The sequence below is a fragment of the Stenella coeruleoalba genome (assembly GCF_951394435.1).
Source record: "Stenella coeruleoalba genome assembly, chromosome: 3".
Classification (NCBI taxonomy): Eukaryota; Metazoa; Chordata; class Mammalia; order Artiodactyla; family Delphinidae; genus Stenella; species Stenella coeruleoalba.
The window spans coordinates 127,710,797-127,733,514 of NC_137148.1; the positions used below are offsets into that span (position 1 = coordinate 127,710,797).

General features: G+C 40.1%; 1 protein-coding gene across 1 annotated transcript in view; it reads left to right on the plus strand.

The window, feature by feature from the left end:
• The window catches only part of G3BP1 (G3BP stress granule assembly factor 1), a 1,009,408-nt gene that overhangs the window by 391,015 nt on the left and 595,675 nt on the right, over positions 1–22,718 (plus strand). The window contains exon 19 of the transcript XR_013827805.1: positions 13,054–13,182. The gene's annotated coding sequence lies outside the window, so the exon portion shown is untranslated. The remainder of the gene's footprint in view (positions 1–13,053; positions 13,183–22,718) is intronic.

The window sequence follows — 22,718 nt, forward strand, 5'->3', positions numbered from 1 at the left end:
TATAATTGAACATTTTTTAAAACCTTCCTTTACCAGTACTTAATTCTGAATGCCATTGGTATTGTATTCTTGATACTGTCTCTTAAAACTTTGTTACTCAAAGTGTGGGCTGGAGGGGTGGGATAGGTAGGGTGGGAGGGAGGCTCAAGAGGGAGGAGATATGGGGATATATGTATGCATATGGCTGATTCACTTTGTTGTACACCAGAAACTAACACAGCATTGTGAAGCAATTACACTCCAATAAAGATGTATTACAAAAAAAAAGTGTGGGCTACAGACCAGCAGCGTAAACATCAGTTGATGGGTGGTTAGAAATTAGGAATCTCAGACCCCACCCTAGACCTACTGAATCAGAATCTGCTTGTTAGCAAGGTTGCAGGTGATTATTGTGTTCATTAAATCTGGCATGCTCTGTTCTAGCCCATCTATTGATTCTGGATCAATGTTCTCATCTGGGATGGAGAATGTCTCCCACCTCTGACAGGGAATATACTCCATTCTCCACTCTTAAGATCACCATATCCACTGGTGCTGTAGCCCAACCAAGCCAGGCAGTGCTTCCAGGAGTCAAATGTACTGGGAGGAGATTTGGAGTCAAATGTTCACTGCTAGAATTTGGAGTCGGATTGAGCAGCTTCTGAATTTTACTCTACCACTTAATAAATGTGTGTGTGTGTGTGTTTGTGTGTGTGTGCGCACATAAATGCCTACATGACAAACTACTTACCTTGAAGGTTTGTTGTGAAGATGAAGTGAGGTGACCCTCTGAAGCATGGGTCACAGGCTGGCTTGCTTTCTCCTTTCCATGAGTCACGTGATTCATGTCCAAAAGGTAACCCATTTGTTGAAGGAAAAACTCCTTTTGACCTAACAGGAAAAGTTGCTTCAAACAGATTGGGAAGATTGGGTTCGCTTGAAAGCTGCAGCAAACGCCTCACGGTGACATCAGTGCCACTACTCATTTCTCTGGTCATGTGTTTCTGAATATAGATTGTATTTGATTAGATAACTGTAAATGGAAGCACAGTGTAATTAAGAAGTAAAGAAAAGATTACTGGTGTATAAATTTGAATTAAACACCATCAGCATACACTGTATACATACAAGTATTTGTATTGTGGCTGAAGTCCAAAAGAGGATAATGTTGAGGTTGCTGATTAATTTTGACAGTAATTAAAATGCACCAATAATAGAGGAAGTGAAATGGCTTTTTCTGATCAATAGCTGAAAAATGTTAACCTTAGGCTCACCCCGAGGCAGCTCAGAGGATGTTATAAAGCTGGCCTTTCTTTTCTCTAAAGCAGTGTAGTGGTTCAGAGCATGGCTCTGAAGTCAAGCTGCCTGGGGTCAAATGCCACCTCCTGCCACTTAGCACTGTGACTCTGGACAAGTTACCCACATTTCTTATAGGCTTCAGTTTCCTTAACTGCAAAATGTGGAAGATAATAATAATTTTATCTGAGGGATGCATTCCAGAAGAACTTGTATGCTTCAAAACTCACGTATTTCAAAATCAATTTTCTCATAGGACTGACAAAAGAAGGGAGTGGTATTTCTGTCTGTGATATTGTGATTTATAATAAGAAATATGCATGTGGTCTTCATCCCCATTTCTGACACCAAGTTCCAAAAACCTTTGGAATTTGGAGGAAAGCCAGACAGGGGTGTCTTTTGTTAAGTGAATGAGGTGACTTTTGGACACTACCTAAGGTTGGAGGCTGGTTGCTTGTGGAGCCAACCGTGTGATTAGAGGGTTGGAGCTTTCAGTTCCAGCCCCCCAACCTCTGTGGAGGGAAGAGCGTCTGGAGGTTGAATCAGTCACCAATGGCCAATGATTTAATCAATCATGCCTATGTAATGAAGGCTCCATAAAAACCCAAAAGGAGGGGCTTCAGGATTGCTGAACACATGGAGGTTCTGGGAGAGTGGTGTGCTGGAGAGGGCATGGAAGCTCACATCCTTCCCCATACCTTGCCCTATGTGTCTCTTCCATCTGACTGTTCCTGAGTTATATCCTTTTATAATAAACTGATACTCTGGTAAGTAAAATGTTTCTTGGAGTTCTGTAAGCCGCTGTAGCAAATTAATTGAGCCTGAGGAGGGGTCTTGGGAACCCCTGATTCACAGCCAGTGAGAAATACAGGTAACAACCTGAACTTGAGATTGCCATCTTGAGTTGGAGGGAGTTGTTGGAACATCCAGTTTGTAGCCAGTAGGTCAGAAATGCAGGTAAGAGCCTGGGCTTGTGGCTGGAGTCTGAAGGCAGTGGGCCGTCTTGTAGGACTGAACTCTTAACCTGTGGAATTTGATTCTATCTCTGGGTAGAGAGTGTCAGAATTGGATTGTATTCTCAGACACTCTGCTGGTGGTGGTGGGGGAAACACCACCAAAACACACATTGGAATTGGGTGCTCAGAAAACTGGAAGACTGTCTTCAAGCTAAACTGGTACCACTGTCATTTGAAGCTTTAAGAAAGAGTATAAGCATCATTTAAAAATCTTTCAGTTCATAAACTTTAAAATTATGCGATATTTGACCAACATGGGAGGAATGAAAATTAACATTATATTGCATTCTGTGCATAAAGTGGGATTTTATCTTTTTATCACAGTATTTCAAATTTGTCTAAAATTTGGCTGTCCTGTACTAAACTTGTTGGGTTGTAAGAAGTAAGTGACATCGTGCAAATGAAATACTTTGCATGGTGTCTTGCCCATAATGTTAGCAACTACTTACTGACTGTTAAGTGCCAGGCACTAAATGCTTCAGATCTATCATCTCCTTTATTTTTCACCACTACCTAATGAGATGGGTGTATTATTTATTACTGTGTAACAGATTACCCCCAAACTTAGATTTTATTCCCTCTTATAGTTTCTGAAGTTCAGGAAATCAGGAGGGCTTTGCTGGGTGGTCCTGACTGAGGGTCTCTCACAGGGTTGTGGGCAAGCTGTTGACTGGGGCTATAGTCATCGTCTTTAGGCTCAACTGGGGCTCGGGAATCTACTTCCAAGATGCTCAGGTGGTTTTTGGCAGCAGGTCTCAGTCTTCACTGGCTGTTGACAGGAGGCTGTAGTTTCTCACCAACTGGGCCTTTCTGTATGGCTGCTCACAAAATGGCAGTTGGCTTCTTCCAGATCAAAAGCTCTGAGAGAGAGGAGGTGAGAGGGAATGTCCAAAATGGGGGCCATGGTCTTTTATACCCAAGTCTCTGAAGTGAATCCCACCACGTCTGCTGTATGTTAGTGGTCACACAGACCAACACTGGTACAATGTGTAAGGTGACTCTACAAGGGTGTGAATGCTAGGAGTCAGGTTGTCTTACTCTGTTTGGGCTGCTATAATGAAAAACACTGTAATCCTGGTGCTTAAAACAACAGACATTTATTTCTTATAGTTCTGGGGGCTGGGAATTCCAAGATCAAGATACCAGCAGATTCAGTGTCTGGTAAGGGCCCACTTCCTGGTTCAAAGACAGCTGTCTTATACAGATGGCCAACAAACACCAGAAAAGATGCTCAACATAACTAATTATTAGAGAAATGCAAATCAAAACTACAATGAAGTATCACCTCACACCAATCAGAATGTCCATCATCAAAAAATCTACAAACAATAAATGCTGGAGAGGGTGTGGAGAAAAGGGAACCCTCCTGCACTGTTGGTGGGAATGTAAATTGATACAGCTATTATGGAGAACAGTATGGAGGTTCCTTAAACAACTAAAAATAGAACTACCATATGACCAGGCAATCCCACTACTGGGCACCCAGAGAAAACCATAACCCAAAAAGACACATGCACCCCAATGTTTATTGCAGCACTCTTTGCAATAGCCAGGACATGGAAGCAACCTAAGTGTCCATCGACATAAGAATGGATGAAGAAGGTGTGGTACATATATATGATGGAATATTACTCGGCCATAAAAAGGAATGAAATTGGGTCACTTGTAGAGATGTGGATGGACCTAGAATCTGTCATACAGAGTGCAGTAAGTCAGAAAGAGAAAAACAACTAACATTTATTAATGCATATATTTGGAATCTAGAAAAATTGTATAGATGATCTTATTTGCAAGGCAGAAATAGAGACACAGATGTAGAGAACATATGTATGGATATGAAGGGGAAAAGGTGGGGGTGGGATGAATTGGGAGATTGGGAATGACACATATACACTATTGATACTATGTATAAAATAGATAACTAATGAGAACATACTGTATAGCACAGGGAACTCTACTTAATGCACAGTGGTGACCTAAAAGGGAAGGAAATCCAAAAAAGAGGAGATATATGTATATGTATAGCTGATTCATGTTGCTGTACAGTAGAAACTAACACAACATTGTAAAGCAATGATACTCCAATAAAAGTTAATTAAAAAAAAAGACAAAAACCAAAGCTGAACCCCAGGAGCTATGCAAACAAAGAAGAGAAAGGGAAATCTCTCCCAGCAGCCTCAGCAGCAGCGGATTAAATCCCCGCAATCAACTTGATGTACCCTGCATCTGTGGAATACCTGAATAGGCAACAAATCATCCCAAATTGAGGCGGTGGACTTTGGGAGCAAATTTTGACTTGTGATTTGCTGTCTGCAACTGGTTTGTTTCTGATTTTTATGTATATCTTATTTTATTTTTTAACACTGGTATCATTGGTGGATTTCTTTATTGGTTTTGTTGTTCTCTTCTTTTTTTGTTATTATTATTCTTAAAATTTTTTAATTTAAAAATTATTATTTTTAATTTATTTATTATTATTTAAAATCTTTTTTTCTTCCTTTTTTTCCTGAGCCGTGTGGCTGAGAGGATCTAGCTTCTCCAGCCTGATGTCAGGCCAGAGGTGGGAGAGCTGAGTTCAGGACACTGGACCACCAGACACCTACTGGCGCCACATGATATCAGTTGGTGAGAGCTCTCCCAGAGATCTCTGTCTCAATGCTAAGACCTAGCTCCACCCAACAGCCAGCAAGCTCCAGTGCTGGATGCCCCATGCCAAACAACTAGCAAGACAGGAACACAACCGCACCCATTAGCAGAGAGGCTGCCTAAAATCATAAAAAGGTCACAGACACCCCAAAATATATCACTGGCTGTGGCCCTGCTCACCAGAAAGACAAGATGCAGCCCCACCCACCAGAACACAGGCACCAGTCCCCTCCACCAGGAAGCCTACACAAGCGAATGAACCAACCTCACCACTGGGGGCAGACAGAAAAAAAAGAGAACTACGAATCTGCAGGCTGTTAAAAGGAAACCCCAAGCACAGTAAGTTAAACAACATGAGAAGACAGAGAAATATGCAGTAGTTGAAGCAGCAAGGTAAAAACCCACCAGACCAAACAAATGAAGAGGAAATAGACAGTCTACCTGAAAAAGAATTCAGAGTAATGATAGTAAAGATGATCCAAAATCATGGAAATAGAATGGAGAAAATACAAGAAACATTTAACAAGAACCTAGAAGAACTAAAGAGCAAACAAACAATGATGAACAACACAATAAATGAAATTAAAAATTCTCTAGAAGGAATCAACTGTAGAATAACTGAAGCAGAAGAACAGATAAGTGACCTTGAAGATAAAATAGTGGAAATAACTACTGCAGAGCAGAATAAAGAAAAAAGAATGAAAAGAATTGAGGACAGTCTCAGAGACCTCTGGGACAACATTAAATGTACCAACATTCGCATTATAGGGGTCTCAGAAGAAGAAGAGAAAATAAAAGTGTCTGAGAAAAAATTTGAAGAGATTATAGTTGAAAACTTCCCCAACATGGGAAAGGAAGTAGTCAATCAAATCTAGGAAGCACAGAGAGTCCCATACAGGGCAAATCCAAGAAGAAAAACACCAAGACACATATTAATCAAACTACCAAAAATTAAATACAAAGAAAAATATTAAAAGCAGCAAGGGAAAAGCAACAAATAACATAGAAGGGAAACCTCATAAGGTTAACAGCTAATCTCTCAAAGAAACTACAAGCCAGAAGCAAGTGGCAGGACATATTTAAAGTGATAAAAGGGGAAAACCTAAAACCAAGATTATTCCATTCAGCAAGGATCTCATTCAGATTTGATGGAGAAATTAAAACCTTTACAGACAAGCAAAAGCTAAGAGAATTCAGCACCACCAAACCAGCTTTACAACAAATGCTATAGGAACTTCTCTAGGCAGGAAATACAAGACAGGAAAAGATCTACAATAACAAACCCAAAACAATTAAGATAATGGTAATAGGAACATACATATCAATAATTACCTTAAATGTAAATGGATTAAATGCTCAACCAAAGACACAGACTGGCTGAATGGTTATAAAATCAAGACCCATATATGTGCTGTCTATAAGAGACCCACTTCAGATCTAGGGACACATACAGACTGAAAATGAGGGGATGGAAAAAGATATTCCATGCAAATGGAAATCAAAAGAAAGCTGGAGTAGCAATTCTCACATCAGACAAAATTGACTTTAAAATAAAGACAAGAGACAACAAGAGACAAAGAAGGACACTACATAATGATCAAGGGATCAATCCAAGAAGAAGATATAACAATTGTAAATATTGATGGACCCAACATAGGAGCACCTCAATACATAAGGCAAATGCTAACAGCTATAAAAGGGGAAATCGACAGTAGCACAATAATAGGTGACTTTAACACCCCACTTTCACCAATGGACAGATCATCCAAAATGAAAATAAATAAGGAAACACAAGCTTTAAATGATACATTAAACAAGATGGACTTAATTGATATTTATAGGACATTCCATCCAAAAACAACAGAATACACTTTCTTCTCAAGTGCTCATGGAACATTCTCCAGGACAGATGATATCTTGGGTCACAAATCAAGCCTTGGTAAATTTAAGAAAATTGAAATTGTATAAGTATCATTTCCGACCAAAACGCTATGAGACTAGATATCAAATACAGGCAAAAATCTGTAAAAAATACAAACACATGGAGGCCAAACAGTACACTATTAAATAACCAAGAGATCACAGAAGAAATCAAAGAGGAAATCAAAAAATACATAGAAACAATTGACAATGAAAACATGATGACCCAAAACCTATGGGATGCAGCAAAAGCAGTTCTAACAGGGAAGTTTATAGCAATACAATCCTACCTCAGGAAACAAGAAAAATCTCAAATAAGCTACCTAACCTTATACCTAAAGCAATTAGAGAGAGAAGAACCAAACAAAGAAACATACAGACAAACAAAAAGAACAAAAAAACCCCAAAGTTATCAGAAGGAGAGAAATCAAAAAGATCAGATCAGAAATAAATGAAAAAGAAATGAAGGAAAGAATAGCAAAGATCAATAAAACTAAAAGCTACCTCCTTGAGAAGACAAATAAACCATTAGCCAGACTCATCAAGAAACAAAGGGAGTAGACCAAAATGGACATAATTAGGAAAGAAAAAGGAGAAATAACAACTGACACTGAAGGAATACAAAGAATCATGAGAGATGACTCCAAGCAATATGTGCCAATTTAATGGACAACCTGGAATAAATGGACAAATTCTTAGAAAAGCACAACCTTCTGAGACTGAACCAGGAAGAAATAGAAAATATAAAGAGACCAATCACAAACACTGTAATTGAAACTGTGATAAAAATCTTGCAACAAACAAAGCCCAGCACCAGATGGCTTCACAGGGAATCTATCAAACATTAAGAAGAGCTAACACCTATCCTTCTCAAACTCTTCCAAAATATAGCAGAAGGAGGAACACTCCCAAACTCATTCTACAAGGCCACCATCACCCTGATACCAAAACCAGACAAAGAGGTCACAAAGAAAGGCTAATATCACTGATGAACATAGATGCAAAAATCTCAACAACATACTAGGAAACAGAATCCAACAGCATATTAAAAGGATCATACACCATGATCAAGTGGGGTTTATCCCAGGAATTTAAGGATTCTTCAGTATAAGCATCAATTAATGTGATACACCATATTAACAAACTGAAGGCTGAAAACCATATGATAATCTCAATAGATGCAGGAAAAGCTTTTAACAAAATTTAACACCAATTTATGATAAAAACTGTCTAGAAAGTAGGCATAGAGGGAACCTACCTCAACATAATAAAAGCCATATATGACAAACCCACAGCCAACATCGTTCTCAGTGGTGAAAAACTGAAACCTTTTCCTCTAAGATCAGGAACAAGACAAGGTTGCCCTCTCTCACCACTGTTATTCCACAAAGTTTTGGGAGTTTTAGCCACAGTAATCAGAGAAGAAAAAGAAATAAAAGGAATCCAAATCAGAAAACAAGAAGTAAAACTGTCACTGTTTGCAGATGACATGATACTATACATAGAGAATCCTAAAGATGCTTCCAGAAAACTACTAGAGCTAATCAATGAATTTGGTAAAGTAGCAGGATACAAAATTAATGCACAGAAATTTCTTCTATTCCTATACACTAATGATAAAAAATCTGAAAGAGAAATTAAGGAAACACTCCTATTTACCTATGCAACAAGAAGAATAAAATAGCTAGGGATAAACCTACTTAAGGAGACAAAAGACCTGTATGCAGAACACTGTAAGACACTGATGAAAGAAATTCAGGATGATACAAACAGATGGAGAGATACACCATGTTCTTGGATAGGAAGAATCAATATTGTGAAAACGACTCTACTACCCAAAGCAATCTACAGATTCAATGCAATCCGTATCAAACTACCAATGGCATGTTTCACAGAACTAGAACAAAAAATTTCACAATGTGTATGGAAACACAAAAGACTCTGAATAGCCAAAGCAATTTTGAGAAAGAAAAACGGAGCTGGAGGAATCAGTCTCCCTGACCCCAGACTATACTACACAGCTACAGTAATCAAAACAGTATGGTAATGGCACAAAAACATATTCAGTGTTTCAATGGAACAGGGTAGAAAGCCCGGAGATCAACCCACGCACATATTTTCACCTTATCTTTGATAACGGAGGCAAGAATATACAACGGAGAAAAGACAGCCTCTTCAATTAGTGGTGCTGGAGAAACTGGACAGCTACATGTAAAAGAATGAAATTTGAACACTTCCTAACACCATATACAAAAATAAACTCAGAGTGGATTAAAGACCTAAATGTAAGCCCAGACACTCTCAAACTCTTAGAGGAAAACATAGGCAGAACCCTCTATGACATAAATCACAGCAAGATCCTTTTGACCCACCTCCTAGAGAAATAGAAATAAAAACAAAATAAACAAATGGAATCTAATGAAAGTTAAAATCTTCGGCACAGCAAAGGAAACCAGAAACAAGACAAAAAGACAACCCTCAGAATGGGAGAAAATATTTGCAAACGAAGCAACTGACAAAGGATTAATCTCCAAAATATACACGCAGCTCGTGCAGCTCAGTATCAAAATAACAAAGAACCCAATCGAGTAATGGGCAGAAGACCTAAATAGACATTTCTCCAAAGGAGATATACATATTGCTAACAAACAAAAGAAAGGATGCTCAACACACTAATCATTAGAGAAATGCAAATCAAAACTACAATGAGGTATCACTTCACACCGGTCAGAATGGCCATCATCAAAAAAATCTACAAACAATAAATGCTGAAGAGGGTGTGGAGAAAAGGGAACCCTCTTGCACTGTTGGTGGGAATGTAAATTGATACAGCCACTATGGAGAACAGTATAGAGGTTTCTTACAAAACTACAAATAGGACTACCATATGACCCAGCAATCCCACTACTGCGCTTAACCCTGAGAAACCCATAATTCAAAAAGAGACATGTACCACAGTGTTCATCGCAGCCCTTTCACAATAGCCAGGACATGGAAGCAACCTAAGTGTCCATCGACAGGTGAATGGATAAAGAAGATGTTGCACTTATATGCAATGGAATATACTGAGACATAAAAAGAAATGAAATTGAGTTATTTGTAGTGAGATGGATGGACTTAGAGTCTGTCATACAGAGTGCAGTAAGAAAGAGAAAAACAAATACCATATGCTAACACATATATATGGAATCTACAAAAGAAAGTTTCTGATGAACCTAGGGGCAGGACAGCAATGAAGACACAGACGTAGAGGATGGACTTGAGGACAGGGGAGGGGGAAGGGTAATATGGGACAAAGTGGGAGAGTAGCATTGACATATGTACACTGCCAAATGTAAAATAGATAGCTAGTGGGAAGCAGCTGCATAGCACAGGGAGGTCAGCTCGGTGCTTTGTGACCACCTAGAGGGGTGGGATAAGGAAGGTTGGGGGGACACGCAAGAGAGAGGGGATATGGGGATATATGTATACATGTAGCTGATTCCCTTTGTTGTTTACCAGAAACTAGCACAACACTCTAAAGCAATTATACTCCAGTAAAGATGTTAAAAAAAAAAAGAAAAGCTGTCTTCTCGCTGTGTCCCTCACATGGCAGAAGGGCTAGGGAGCTCTCTGGGGTCTCTTTTATAAGGACATCAATCTCATTCATGAGGGCTCCACCCTCATGACCTCATCACCTGTTGAAGGCTTATATCCTAATACTGTCACATTGGGGATTAAACCTCAACATACAAATTGTAGGGAGACACAAACATTCAGTCCATAGCACAGCTATTAGGGAGCCACCTTGGTGGATGGTTTCCATTAGTGGATACTGTTATTATTCCCCTTTCACAGTGAGAACACTGAGGCATAGAAAGCTTTTGAAAGTAATCCGAGGTAGCACATTAATGTGTTAAAAAAAAACAACCAAGTTTCAAATTTAGGCAGTTCAGTGGTAGCTCCCGCATTTTAACCACGGTACTGTTCTGTCTACAGGATAAATAGCATATCAACATGAGCCATAATTGCCATTTCACTTCCAAGAAGCAGTCTGCAGATCCATGACTCTAGGCTTGGACTGCACTTGCCGTTACTCCTTTTGTTTAAAGACAAGAGCTCTGTAGTGAGCTGCTTTCTTCCCTCAGCCTGGTGGTCTTCGTATGTGCAGTATACAGAGAAGCAGAAAATGTGACTCTTCTCTGTGTAAAGCATACGGCCTTGCTGGGGTGATAATACCAGCAGAAATGTTTGACCTCTGAACTTCTGTAGCACTTGTTGCCTTTACAGTTATTATTATTCTTCTTGTTAATGACACTTCATGTTTGCTCCTGTCCGTCATTTACTTTTCCCACCTGTGTTTTTTCCTCCAAACTAGGTTGGAACTTCTCTTGGGTTGATCTCTGCCCTATACTTCATTGAATCCCACCTAGTGTCAGGTAGTGTTAGTTTTCACATAATGGAAATCCTCAGCCAGTGTTTACTAGTGAAGATTATGTAAGGTTATTGGAGAACCCCAGGCAATGTGAGATGAAATGGCAAAGCACATAGCAGAGACTATGACTTCCCTTTCATGTCAAAAAAGGTAGACTTTAGATTTTCCTCTTGAAATACATTATTTGATGTACCATCTCTGAGCTGTCTCTGAAGTATGCCCTTCTTTTATCTACAACATAACACACTCTTCTCTGAAAAAATCCCAGTCCCTGACCTACCCATACTTCTGATTCCCACAATAGCCTGGGTACTCTTGAGTGTCTGTTCCATTCACATAAAGGACTTTGAAAGGAGTCTCTCCATATTTTTCCAAAGAACAACCTTCTAGTTTTGAAATCTGTAATGTCATTGAAGATCCTTTATCCATTGCCTTCCCTCGAGGTACATGAGCGTCCACATCAAGGAACAAAGGATGTTGATTCTATTTGCATGTTTCACCACAGATTTAAAAATTTTACCATTTCTCTTTCTCCCTCATTTCAAAGTGAAATCACCCTCAGGGTCTTCCTTCTCTGATTTGCCTTTGCTTCAGCATAATGTTCCAGAAGATGGCCATTGCTTGCAGAGTCTTGGAAACCAATGCAAGTCTTATTTCTTTTCTTTCCAGTCTTTTATTTTCCCTTAGCTCAGCAAAATTGCACCATTTCAAAGGCCACTTTCACGTTTTTTCCATCTAATGCTTTCAGAGGGTCACCACTTGCTATCAAATCACTCCCCAAAGTTGGTTTTTTGGCTTTGTTTTATTTTGTTTTGTTTGTATCTGTTGTCTTCCCTATGGAAGCAGAGACTCCTGCAACACCAAATGAACGAGGACCCCAGTGATAGTTCCTTGGTGTGGCTTCTCTTTTCCCTCATCTGTCACATCTTAATGTCTTGTCCTGACATTTCAAGTGGAAGACTGATTTCCTTGAGTATTTCAGTCCCACTGTCTCAGTTCAGAGAATGTGACGCATCAGAGGTGGGAGGGAGGTGATTGCAGCCCACAGCTCTGTGCTGCTCAGCCTGGTGAGGGTGAGATGATTAGCACTACTCAAGGGACCTAGACCTTTGCCTTTCCAAAATGCTCATTTTCAAAAAGCTGGTGGTGTAATAGGATGGGAACTCTATTGAGACTCCATAGTCCTGTGCTCTGTTCTGGTTCAGCAAGCTGTGACCCTCTCTAGCTTCATTTTGCCTCATCCATAAAATGGGCAGATCCATTGGTAGCATGAACAAAATCAAGGCATGGTGTTAGGAGCTGCAGTCTGCTTCCTGATGTCCTCTCCATCCTCATGCTCCTGGACTTCTCTGCTCACACTCTCTGTTCCATTCAGAATGTCAGTTCCTCAAGATGTCTGTGTCCTTCTTCCTGTCTCCAGGCCTTTGTACTCTTTCTTACTAACCCTTCAGGTTTTCTAAGCTCAGATATTACTTGGCCCTGAACGCCGTTCCTTACTCCTAGGTCTGGATTAAGGATCCCTTCTGTGGGTACTCCACTGTACTCTATATTTGGGTGTTTCCTTTGCATCATTTACACTTTTTGTAAGCAGTTTCTTCTTGTCTGTCTCCCTTGTTACACTGAAGGTTCTTGGAGTGGAGATCCCAGCTCTAACAGCAATAATAATAATTATAACTAATATTGATATTTATAGATTACTTATCTTTTGCTGTGTTTTTGAGCATTTCATATCTATGACCTCAACTAGAACTCAACCCTTTTTACTTTTACTTCATTTTACAGGTCAAAGATTGAGGCTCAGTGAAGTTATGTTGCTTGTTATGGGTCACTCAGCTGGAAGGAGGTGGACTGAGAATTCACACCCAATGGTCTGGCACCAGAGTCTCTGCAACACAGTTTAGATATAATATGGTAAGATGCTGAATGAATGGATGTTTCAGTCAGCCTCAGGGATGAAATCGCAATGTATTCTGTGCCAGAAATATATGATTTAATTGGTATGTGAGACATGAACACACGTAATGAAAGGGTCTGCCTGTCCTTAGAGTTTGCAGCCCAGCCTAGTGTCTCCTGTTCTGGTGTCTTGTCAGGGGTGATCCCCCACCAACAACTACTGTTCTGGCTGTGTTTTCCATGACCGTATTCTGTTCTTCTCTGGGTGCTCAAAAGAGCGGGCTGTCTGAGCCCAGCCCATCAGGAAACAGGGATGATCAGGCACGGGCAGAGGAGAAACTCACCTGTCCTGAGCATCCCCTGGGCAGGTCTCTATGTGTGTACTCTCTTTTACTCTTTCCAGTGGCCCTTAGGAGCAGTTGATGTTACATCGATTTTAGAGACAAGGAACTTGAAGCTTATAAAAGAAAACTAACTTGTCTAAGATCTCACAGCTAGTGAAGGGAAGGTCTGACCTCAGATTTATGGTCCTCTAATTGCGAAGTAGATTTCTGTGGGCGGGGGTGGGATGGGTAGAGATGTAATGGCAAGAAAAGACTACTACAACCTAATTCTCCCTTCCATCCCCACTCTTGCCGTCCACACTACCTGAAATTCTCACTGTTAATTACTGGTTTGGATTTGGGGATGTCTTTTTTTTTAAGTTACCATTCCTTGCATATGAAGCCAAAAATCCAGCAGTTTGTCAACAGAATTGGATTATAATGGGTAGTGACTTGGAGCAGATATGTAGATGTGAGAAAGACCTGTTTGGGTCTTTAGGGAAACCCTTGCACAAATGAGGACAGGCATTCCATCCGACTGTCTTCCAAACCTGTTTCAATGGTTTGGCTAATTCTCTGAGATAAGAAATCATACCCACTACTCTCTCCCAGCCTTTCCCCTCTTCCATCCCTGCTCTGTAACTCTCCTTCTCCACCCCACTCCCAGACTGTGTCTGTGGATATCTAGTAGCCTGAATCTGACAAGGGAGACCTAACGGTTATGGAGTTGGATATTGCTTAGGGTTCAGATCTGTGGTCTGCTTTTTGACATAATGTAGCCCCAAAGCAATTAGTTTCACTAGTAAAAGTCCTGACTCTCAGGCTTCTGGGCCCCTCTCCCAGCCACGTGGTAGGGAAAGGATAGGCAGGTGGAAAGGGAAAAAAAAAAAAAGACTGTTTCTTCCCCGCTTCCTGCTTGTTTTAATTACTACTGAAAAGTTACAAATGGAAGACGTGATTTCCAGCTACCCAGCTATGAACTGATTTTCTGCCTCTCCAGCGAGCACATATCCCATAAGCCTTGGATGAGACTGGTGGGCAGGGGGAATGCTTGGCTGGGACCAGCTGTGTGTGTCCATCATAACCCCTTTGGTCCCCACTGGAAGTGGCAGCTCGAAGCTAGTAGTCTTGTCAGCTCTTGAAGTCGGAAGTGGGGAGAGAACAAAAGAAGAGACTCAGTAGTAGCAGCAGTGAAAAAAAAAAAAAAGAAAATGTAGAAAAATAATCCTCAGAATGAATTTTTAAAAGCCTGTAATCTAGGGACTCTTAATTTGCAGCCAATGTGTGGGCCTCAAGGATTCTACAAGCCTCTTGAAATCATATGCAAAACTTGGTGTATATGGGCATTTTTCTGGGAAGGGGATCTGTGGTTTTCATCAGAGTCTCAAAATGCTTCATGATCCCCCAAAGTTAAAGTCCAGCAGTGTAATCGAGTTACCATTCTTTACAGGTGAGGAAATTAAGGCTAAGGAGGGTTTTATAAGATGTCCAAGGTCATACTCTAACTTAATGGTGGATCAGAATTTGGATTAATATCTCCAAACACTTGATCCTGTACATTTCCCACTCCACCACACATCCCCTTTGTCCTGGGTTTATGTTTAGAACTTGAGTGGTATGTTTGGTGGAGGTTTGAGGACATAGCTAGTTCCAAAAATATAGTACATTTTTTTTCGTTGGTCTGTGATGTCTCCTCCCCACCACCCACCCCTTTGAGGGTCTTACTCTCCATTGGAACCCTTTTCTATTATTTTACTTTCCAACACATGATATCTATGAAGACCCCATCATATCACTTGATCTACCTGAAGATATGGTCCTTCTAAGATTGTGTCTGCAGCAGTACATAAAGTGGCTTTCAATAGTGGGGTAAAATCAGAGCAACACTCTTCATCTGGAGTAATCTTTCCTTTTGCTTCTATCTTCGGGTAAGCCCAATATCTTCATCAACCTTTGGTTTCCTTGATTATTTTTTATTTGCTTTTTGTTGAGATACAACGTACACATATTAAAATGTGTAAATTGTAGGTTTAGAGCTTGATGGATTTTTACATATGTATACATCTGTGTGACCACCATCCAGATCAAGGTATAGCACATTTATAGCAGCCCAGAAGCTTCCCTCATGCCCCTTTCCAATTAATATAAACCTCTCTTCTGGGGAGATCAGCTCTGTGCTTTGTGACCACCTAGAGGGGTGGGAGGGAGACGCAAGAGGGAGGAGATATGAGGATGTATGTATATGTATAGCTGATTCACTTTGTTATAAAGCAGAAACTAACACGCCATTGTAAAGCAATTATACTCCAGTAAAGACGTTAAAAAAGAAAAACAAAAAAAAGTCTCTGCTCTAGGTAACTACTATTCTGACCTCTATTATGATAAATTTACTTTGTCGGTTCTTTAACAACATACAAGTACAACAGAGTCATATAGTATGTATTCTTTTATATCTAGCCTCTTTTGCTCAACATAATTATCCATGTTGTAAAGTGTGGCAGCAGGGCATTCTTTCCCACTGCTGTGTAGTCTTCTATCGGGTCTATCTACCACGTTTTATTTATCCATTTTTGTGCCACAGATTGTTTCCAGCTTTGGGCGGTTATGAAAAAGTTGCTATGGACATTCTTGTACAGTCTTCTGATGGACATAAGCACTTAGTTTCCCTGAGGAATGGAATTGTTGGTTCATTGTATATGTGTGTGCTTGGATTTAGCAAATACTGACAGTTTTCTAAAGTGGTTGTACCCAACGCCCCCAGTTTTAAGCCAGCCAACCTTAGCACCTACCTTAGACTTGATCAACTTGCCGGTGTCATTATCTGGATTCATCCCTGCCGTAGTTTCTGCATTAACCCCTGTCCTAATCCCCAGTTCTCCCACCTTGGCTTTACCGAGTTATAAAAAGCTAGATATAGAACCACAGCAATCGTGTGGTTCAACCTCAATGTTTCAGAGGTAGAGAAAGTGAGGTCTGAGTGTAGCTGGGTGAGGAAGCTGTCCAGTGATGCCAAACAAGTTCCCAGCTGACCTGGGATGAGAATGCACAGACAGTTCTTACTCATTTTGTTGATCTCCCAAGCTTAGGAAAGCACCTGATATGTATCTGAAAGTGCTCAAAGAATATTGTCAAAAAAAGAAAAACGAAATGGAAGGATTATTAGAGATCATTGAGTTCACTACTTGTCAGATTGTGAGAATGTGTAAGTCTGGTTTACAAGAAAGATTTTAGGTGGGACCCTGTTGAATAAAAAGTGAATCCATTTCTCTTTATGGGTGAGTAATATTCCATTGTATATATGTGCCATATCTTCTTTATCCATTCATCTGTTGATGGACACTTAGGTTGTTTCCATCTCCTGGCTATTGTAAATAGAGCTGCAATGAACATATTGGTACATGACTCTTTTTGAATTATGGTTTACTCAGGGTATATGACCAGTAGTGGGATTGCTGGGTCGTATGGTAGTTCTATTTGTAGTTTTTTAAGGAACCTCCAAAAGAAACGAAATTGAGTTATTTGTAGTGAGGTGGATGGACCTAGAGTCTGTCATACAGAGTGAAGTAAGTCAGAAAGAGAAAAACAAATACCATATGCTAACACATATATATGGAATCTAAGAAAAAAAAAAAAAGGTCATGAAGAACCTAGGGGCAGGACAGGAATAAAGACGCAGATGTAGAGAATGGACTTGAAGACGTGGGGAGAGGGAAGGGTAAGCTGTGACAAAGAGAGTGGCGTGGACATATATACACTACCAAACGTAAAACAGATGGCTAGTGGGAAGCAGCCGCATAGCACAGGGAGATCCGCTTGGTGCTTTGTGACCACCTAGAGGGGTGGGATAGGGAGGGTGGGAGGGAGGGAGACGCAAGAGGGAAGAGATATGGGAACATATGTATATGTATAACTGATTCACTTTGTTATAGAGCAGAAACTAACACACCATTGTAAAGCAATTATACTCCAATAAAGATGTTAAAAAGAAAAAGTTAATCCGCTGTGAGGAAGGAATTTGCCCCTTAATCCTCCTTTAATCATTGCATTAGCTAAGGGGGAGAATGTCTCAATCTCCTACTATATGTCACCTCATTGATAAGTGCCAATCTCTTTTCCAGATAAAGAGAGAGCAAGAGGCTCTAGCTAGATTTTCATAAGGTTTTGGTTTTTTTGCATTTTTATTTAACTTTTATGGTGGTTAACTTTTATTTGGAGGAGGAAATAGACATTTTCTCTTCATGGCAGTGGTAGAAAGATTCCTTCTTTTCAAATATATCTTAGCATAAACAAAAAACTAGTGGGTTGACTGAAGAAAAAGGTTAAACAAATAAATACTGAGTGGGATATATGGATGTAGCAAAAAATCATGTAAGGCTAATCAACATTCATCTATTTCACACTTGCTATTGACTAGGTGGGGAAACAGAGCCCTGGGAGAAGAGACTTGAATGGCCCTTGGAATTGGTGACTAGGGTCCTCAGTGTAGCACTCTCCATGTACAAATCTGTTCGTAGTACGTGTTACTTTGGGAAGGGGAGACAGAACTGTAGCCCGAGGTGCCCCATTTACAATAAGAGAGACTTGAGGGATTATCTGGGGGCATTTTAGAGGCGCTTCCACTGAATAAACTTGCCTTTCATAGAAGCCTCTGTAGCACCTTCTCTTATCTGTGCCAATATACACATTGGCAAATGCCTCCTTTAAGGTGCAGCTCTGCTTCTGCCTTGCCGCAGCTCACACAGCTTCCATGGCTCCCAGCTGACTTCCTTAGCCTGGCATTCAGAGTCCTCACAGCCAATTTCCGTTTTCAGTTTCATCTCTCATCAGTCTCATCTTCCCTATACTGTCCTACATTCCAGCCTTGCTGAACCACACAACTTCCCTAAGGATGTTTCCTGTTTTCCTTCCCCTGTGCATTCTTTTTGAGTGTTTCTTATATCTGGAATGCCCTTCCTTCATCTCTGACCATCCACATCCTACTGACTCATTCTTTCAAGAATCCTTTTATGATTCCTCCAACTGGATGTGAATTCTTCTCCCTTTACTTTAAGCAGGGTCCATTCTTTGCTGAACAGCCTGCCTAAATGTAGTTGACAAAGTCCTGTTCAAATGACTTATCTCATTTTGTCATAACAGACCTATGGGCTGGGTATCATTATTAGGATTATCATTTTATAGCTGAGGATATTGAAGCACAGAGAGGTTAAATAATGTGCCCAAGGTCACACTGCTGACAGCAGCAGAGCCAGGGTTTGGACACAGGTCTTTTGGAGTCCAGAGCTCACGCTCTTAACCAGGATTCCATCCTGACCACCCTTGCTGCCTGCAGCATTCTTTTTTTCCTCCTCTCTTTTGTATGTTTCTTTAAAATTGAAGTATAGTTGATTTACAGTGTAGATAGGTTCATTTGTGCCATAGTTTAGAGTCCACATATAAGTGATATCATATGGTATTGGTCTTTCTCTTTCTGAATTACTTCACCTAGTATGATAATCTCTAGTTGCATCCATGTTGCTGCAAATGTAGCATTCTGCTTAGAGTTGGTTAAACGAATTATAGGGAGCTCTCTGCTCGACTCTTCCTGAGATGTGGCAGTCATCAGGCATAAGTCTGAGATGAAGATAGAGACAGTAAATGCCTTTTTATGGCTGTCAGTGATTTGGGAAGCAGGGTCTGGCAAAGATGTCTGCCTTGCATCAGCCTGGGTTGTCCACGGAAACACTGTTTTGGCAGCTGTACAATCCTGGTAAGAAACCCATGGGAGCAGGGGAGGTACCAGGGTGCATTCTTTCTGTTCTGATGTAGGGAGAGCTCCTGGCCCTAGGAGGAATAGTTACATCTTCAAGGAGAATGAGAGCTTGGCTCCTGTCCCTGAGCTGCCACAGCAGCAGCCTTGCACAGGCTGCTCTTGCCCAGGGATGCCATAAATCGCTGGGCCATGGACTTGACAGCCAGCCGCGATGTGATCAGAAAGCCAACAGGAGACAATGCCAAGCCTTTGGTGGCTACTTCCTGCGTGTTCCTCTCATCCATCATGCCAGGCAGAGTAGTCACTGGGCCAGTCACCTTCTTTCCAAAGGGGAAGTCAGGGGTCAGACAATCAAGTCCCAGCTGGGGAGAGGGCATTAACCCTTTCAAAGCAGTAATCCTTTATTTTTCACATGCATTATCTTAATTCCCATTCATTCATTCATTTATCGAACAAGTAGCTATGACACAACTTTCAGGATCCAGGCATCTTTTTCTGACATCTTCTAAAGAAGAGGGGGAAGAAATGTTCTCCTTTTACAGATTAGGGGACTGGGAGGGGAAGCTATGGAAAGCAGTGCATCAGGCAAAGCCTTAAATTTTAGTTCTCAGACTCCTGTTACCATTGGAGAGAAGTTAGGAAAATAATTTCCCCTCTCTGAATGAGAGTTTACTTGTTGCTTTTCATGAATTATCTATCTTTAAAGTTCATTGTTAAAAAAAATGGTATACTTGCATATGATTGGAATTTAAACTTTCTAAAAGGTATAAGACCAAGCAAAACTCTTCCTCACCTCTCCTCTGGGGCTCTGATTCGTCTCTTTAAAGATGATAACACTTTTTATGGAAAACAGTTTGTGTGTGTGTGTGTGTGTGTGTGTGTGTGTGTATGAAACAAATGGAAATGTGCTGAACCTTGCCTTTTTAACTAAACAGTATGTCTTGGAAATCTTTCCATGTCAGCAAGATAGATCTAACTCGTTCTTTTTAAAGGATGCTTATTATTACATTGTAGGGATATACAACAATTAATGATTTGACCCCTTTGCTATTGATAGATACTTCAGTAGTTTATTTTTTGTTCTTTTATTGTTGCTTTATAAAGAATGCTGCAATGAATTTCATTGTGCATATATCTTGGCACACATTTTGGTAAATTCTTAGCAAAGAAACTGCTGAGTCAAAAGGTAAGTGAATGTTAATTATTGACAGCTATTGCTGTATTGTCTTCCAAAATTTGCCTTGATTAACATTCCAACCAACAGGGATGTGAGTGCCTATTTCGTAACAGCTTTCCCTTTATTGGTCATTTTTTTTGGCCAACCCTATAAAACCTATTTTAAAATAGGTAGGTAGAATCCTAATGCCTCTAAATTTCCCCTCCACTTGAATTTTTTGTTGTTGTTACCTTCTGAGCTATTATATATGCCTATTTATGTTTGGTTTGTTTTCTTTATTCTGTATGATGCTAGTGAAAACATAATTGTCAATCTGTATAATAATAAAGATTTATTTTTTTTTAAATTTATCCAACAATGTAAGAAAAAAAGGCAAGTCCCCCTGTGTCAACTTCTCAGCTGAGGCTGCAGTAGCCAAAATGTGAGGGCAGAAGGGAGAGAGCGGTGCCAGTGTGGCAGGGGTAACAGTTAAGAGTGAGTTCCTGGGGCACTTAATTATTCCACAAGGGTCTGACACACATGGGTCCTAGTCTTCTGACTGTAAGCTTCTAGAAGCAGTGTTCAAGTCTCCTTCCATGGCGCTTGTCCCTACAGAACTCAGTCTGAAATAACTGAGGCCCAGATGTTGCAGGACTCCTTGGGCAGACATGGCTTATTGGCAGGGTGCTATAAACAAAAACTCTCTAACATTGGAAACTGTTCAAAGATCTGATACTTCCTTCTGTCTATGCCACTAACCCCCTGGGTGATCCTGGGCAAGTGTCTTCACTCCTATGGGTCTCAGGTAGATTATCTGTAAAGCAAAATTAGGGATCAGACTATATCAGTTCTCACTATCGAAGTGCTGTTTGTGACCTGCTAATGGACCAGAATATGGTTTTTCTGCTTACTTTTAGTTTTAATATAGTTTTTATTTTTTAATCAAACTTTCAAGTCAAATATTTCTGACAAGGTTATCATGAAAAACACACTACCTTCCTAATAATTGTAAATACTTTTAACTTAAAAAATGTTTATCTCTAAGGAACATCATATAGGGCCTCTTTGTGATTTTTCAGTTTAGACATATCACTTTATAACCCACCATGGAAGATAAAAAGTTACCTTTCACCAAGAAGCACCTCCCCCATGCACACAAGTACATTTTCCATTCTTCTACCGTTTTGTGTACTTACTGCATTGTTAGTTGCATGAATATTCCACGTTTATATTCCATAAGCACTCTTCACTGCTGAGCTACGTTATGACAATTACTTTTTCTTTCCTCTCTAACTTTCTGCTTTCTGTAGAGCTAATGATTGTCTCTGTTTAATTTGTTTAGATTTTTTTTTACTTGACAGGGCTCATTTTATTTTATTATTTTAAACATCTTTATTGGAGTATAATTGCTTTACAAAGATGTGTTAGTTTCTGCTGTATAACAGAGTGAATCAGCTATATGCATATATATATATATCCCCGTTTCTCCTCCCTCTTGCATCTCCCTCCCACCCTTCCTTTCCTACCCATCTAGGTGATCACAAAGCACCGAGCTGATCTCCCTGTGCTATGCAGCTGCTTCCCACTAGCTATCTATTTTAATTTAGGTAGTGAATATATGTCCATGCCACTCTACACTTTGTTCCAGCTTACCCTTCTCCCTCCCCATGTCCTCAAGTCCATTCTCTATGTCTGCGTCTTTATCCCTGTCCTGCCCCTAGGTTCATTAGACCATTTTCTTTTTTTTAGATTCCATATATATGAGTTAGCATATGGTATTTGTTTTTCTCTTTCTGACTTACTTCACTCTGTATGACAGAGTCTAGGTCCATCCGCCTCACTACAAATAACTCAATTTCGTTTCTTTTTATGGCTGAGTAATATTCCATTGTATATATGAGCCATATCTTCTTTATCCATTCATCTGTCAATGAACACTTAGGTTGTGCCATGTCCTGGCTATTGTAAATAGGGCTGCAGTGAACATTTTGGTACATGACTCTTTCTGAATTATGGTTTTCTCAGGGTATATACCAGTAGTGGGATTACTGGGTCATATGGTAGTTCTATGCTTAATTTTGTAAGGAACCTCCATACTGTTCTTCATAGTGGCTGTATCAATTTACATCCCTATCAACAGTGCAAGAGGGTTCCCTTTTCTCCACACCCTCTCCAGCATTTATTGTTTGTAGATTTGTTTGATTATGGCCATTCTGACTGGTGTGAGGTGATACCTCATTGTGATTTTGATTTGCATTTCTCTAATGATTAGTGATGTTGAGCATCCTTTCATGTGTTTGTTGGCAATCTGTATATCTTCTTTGGA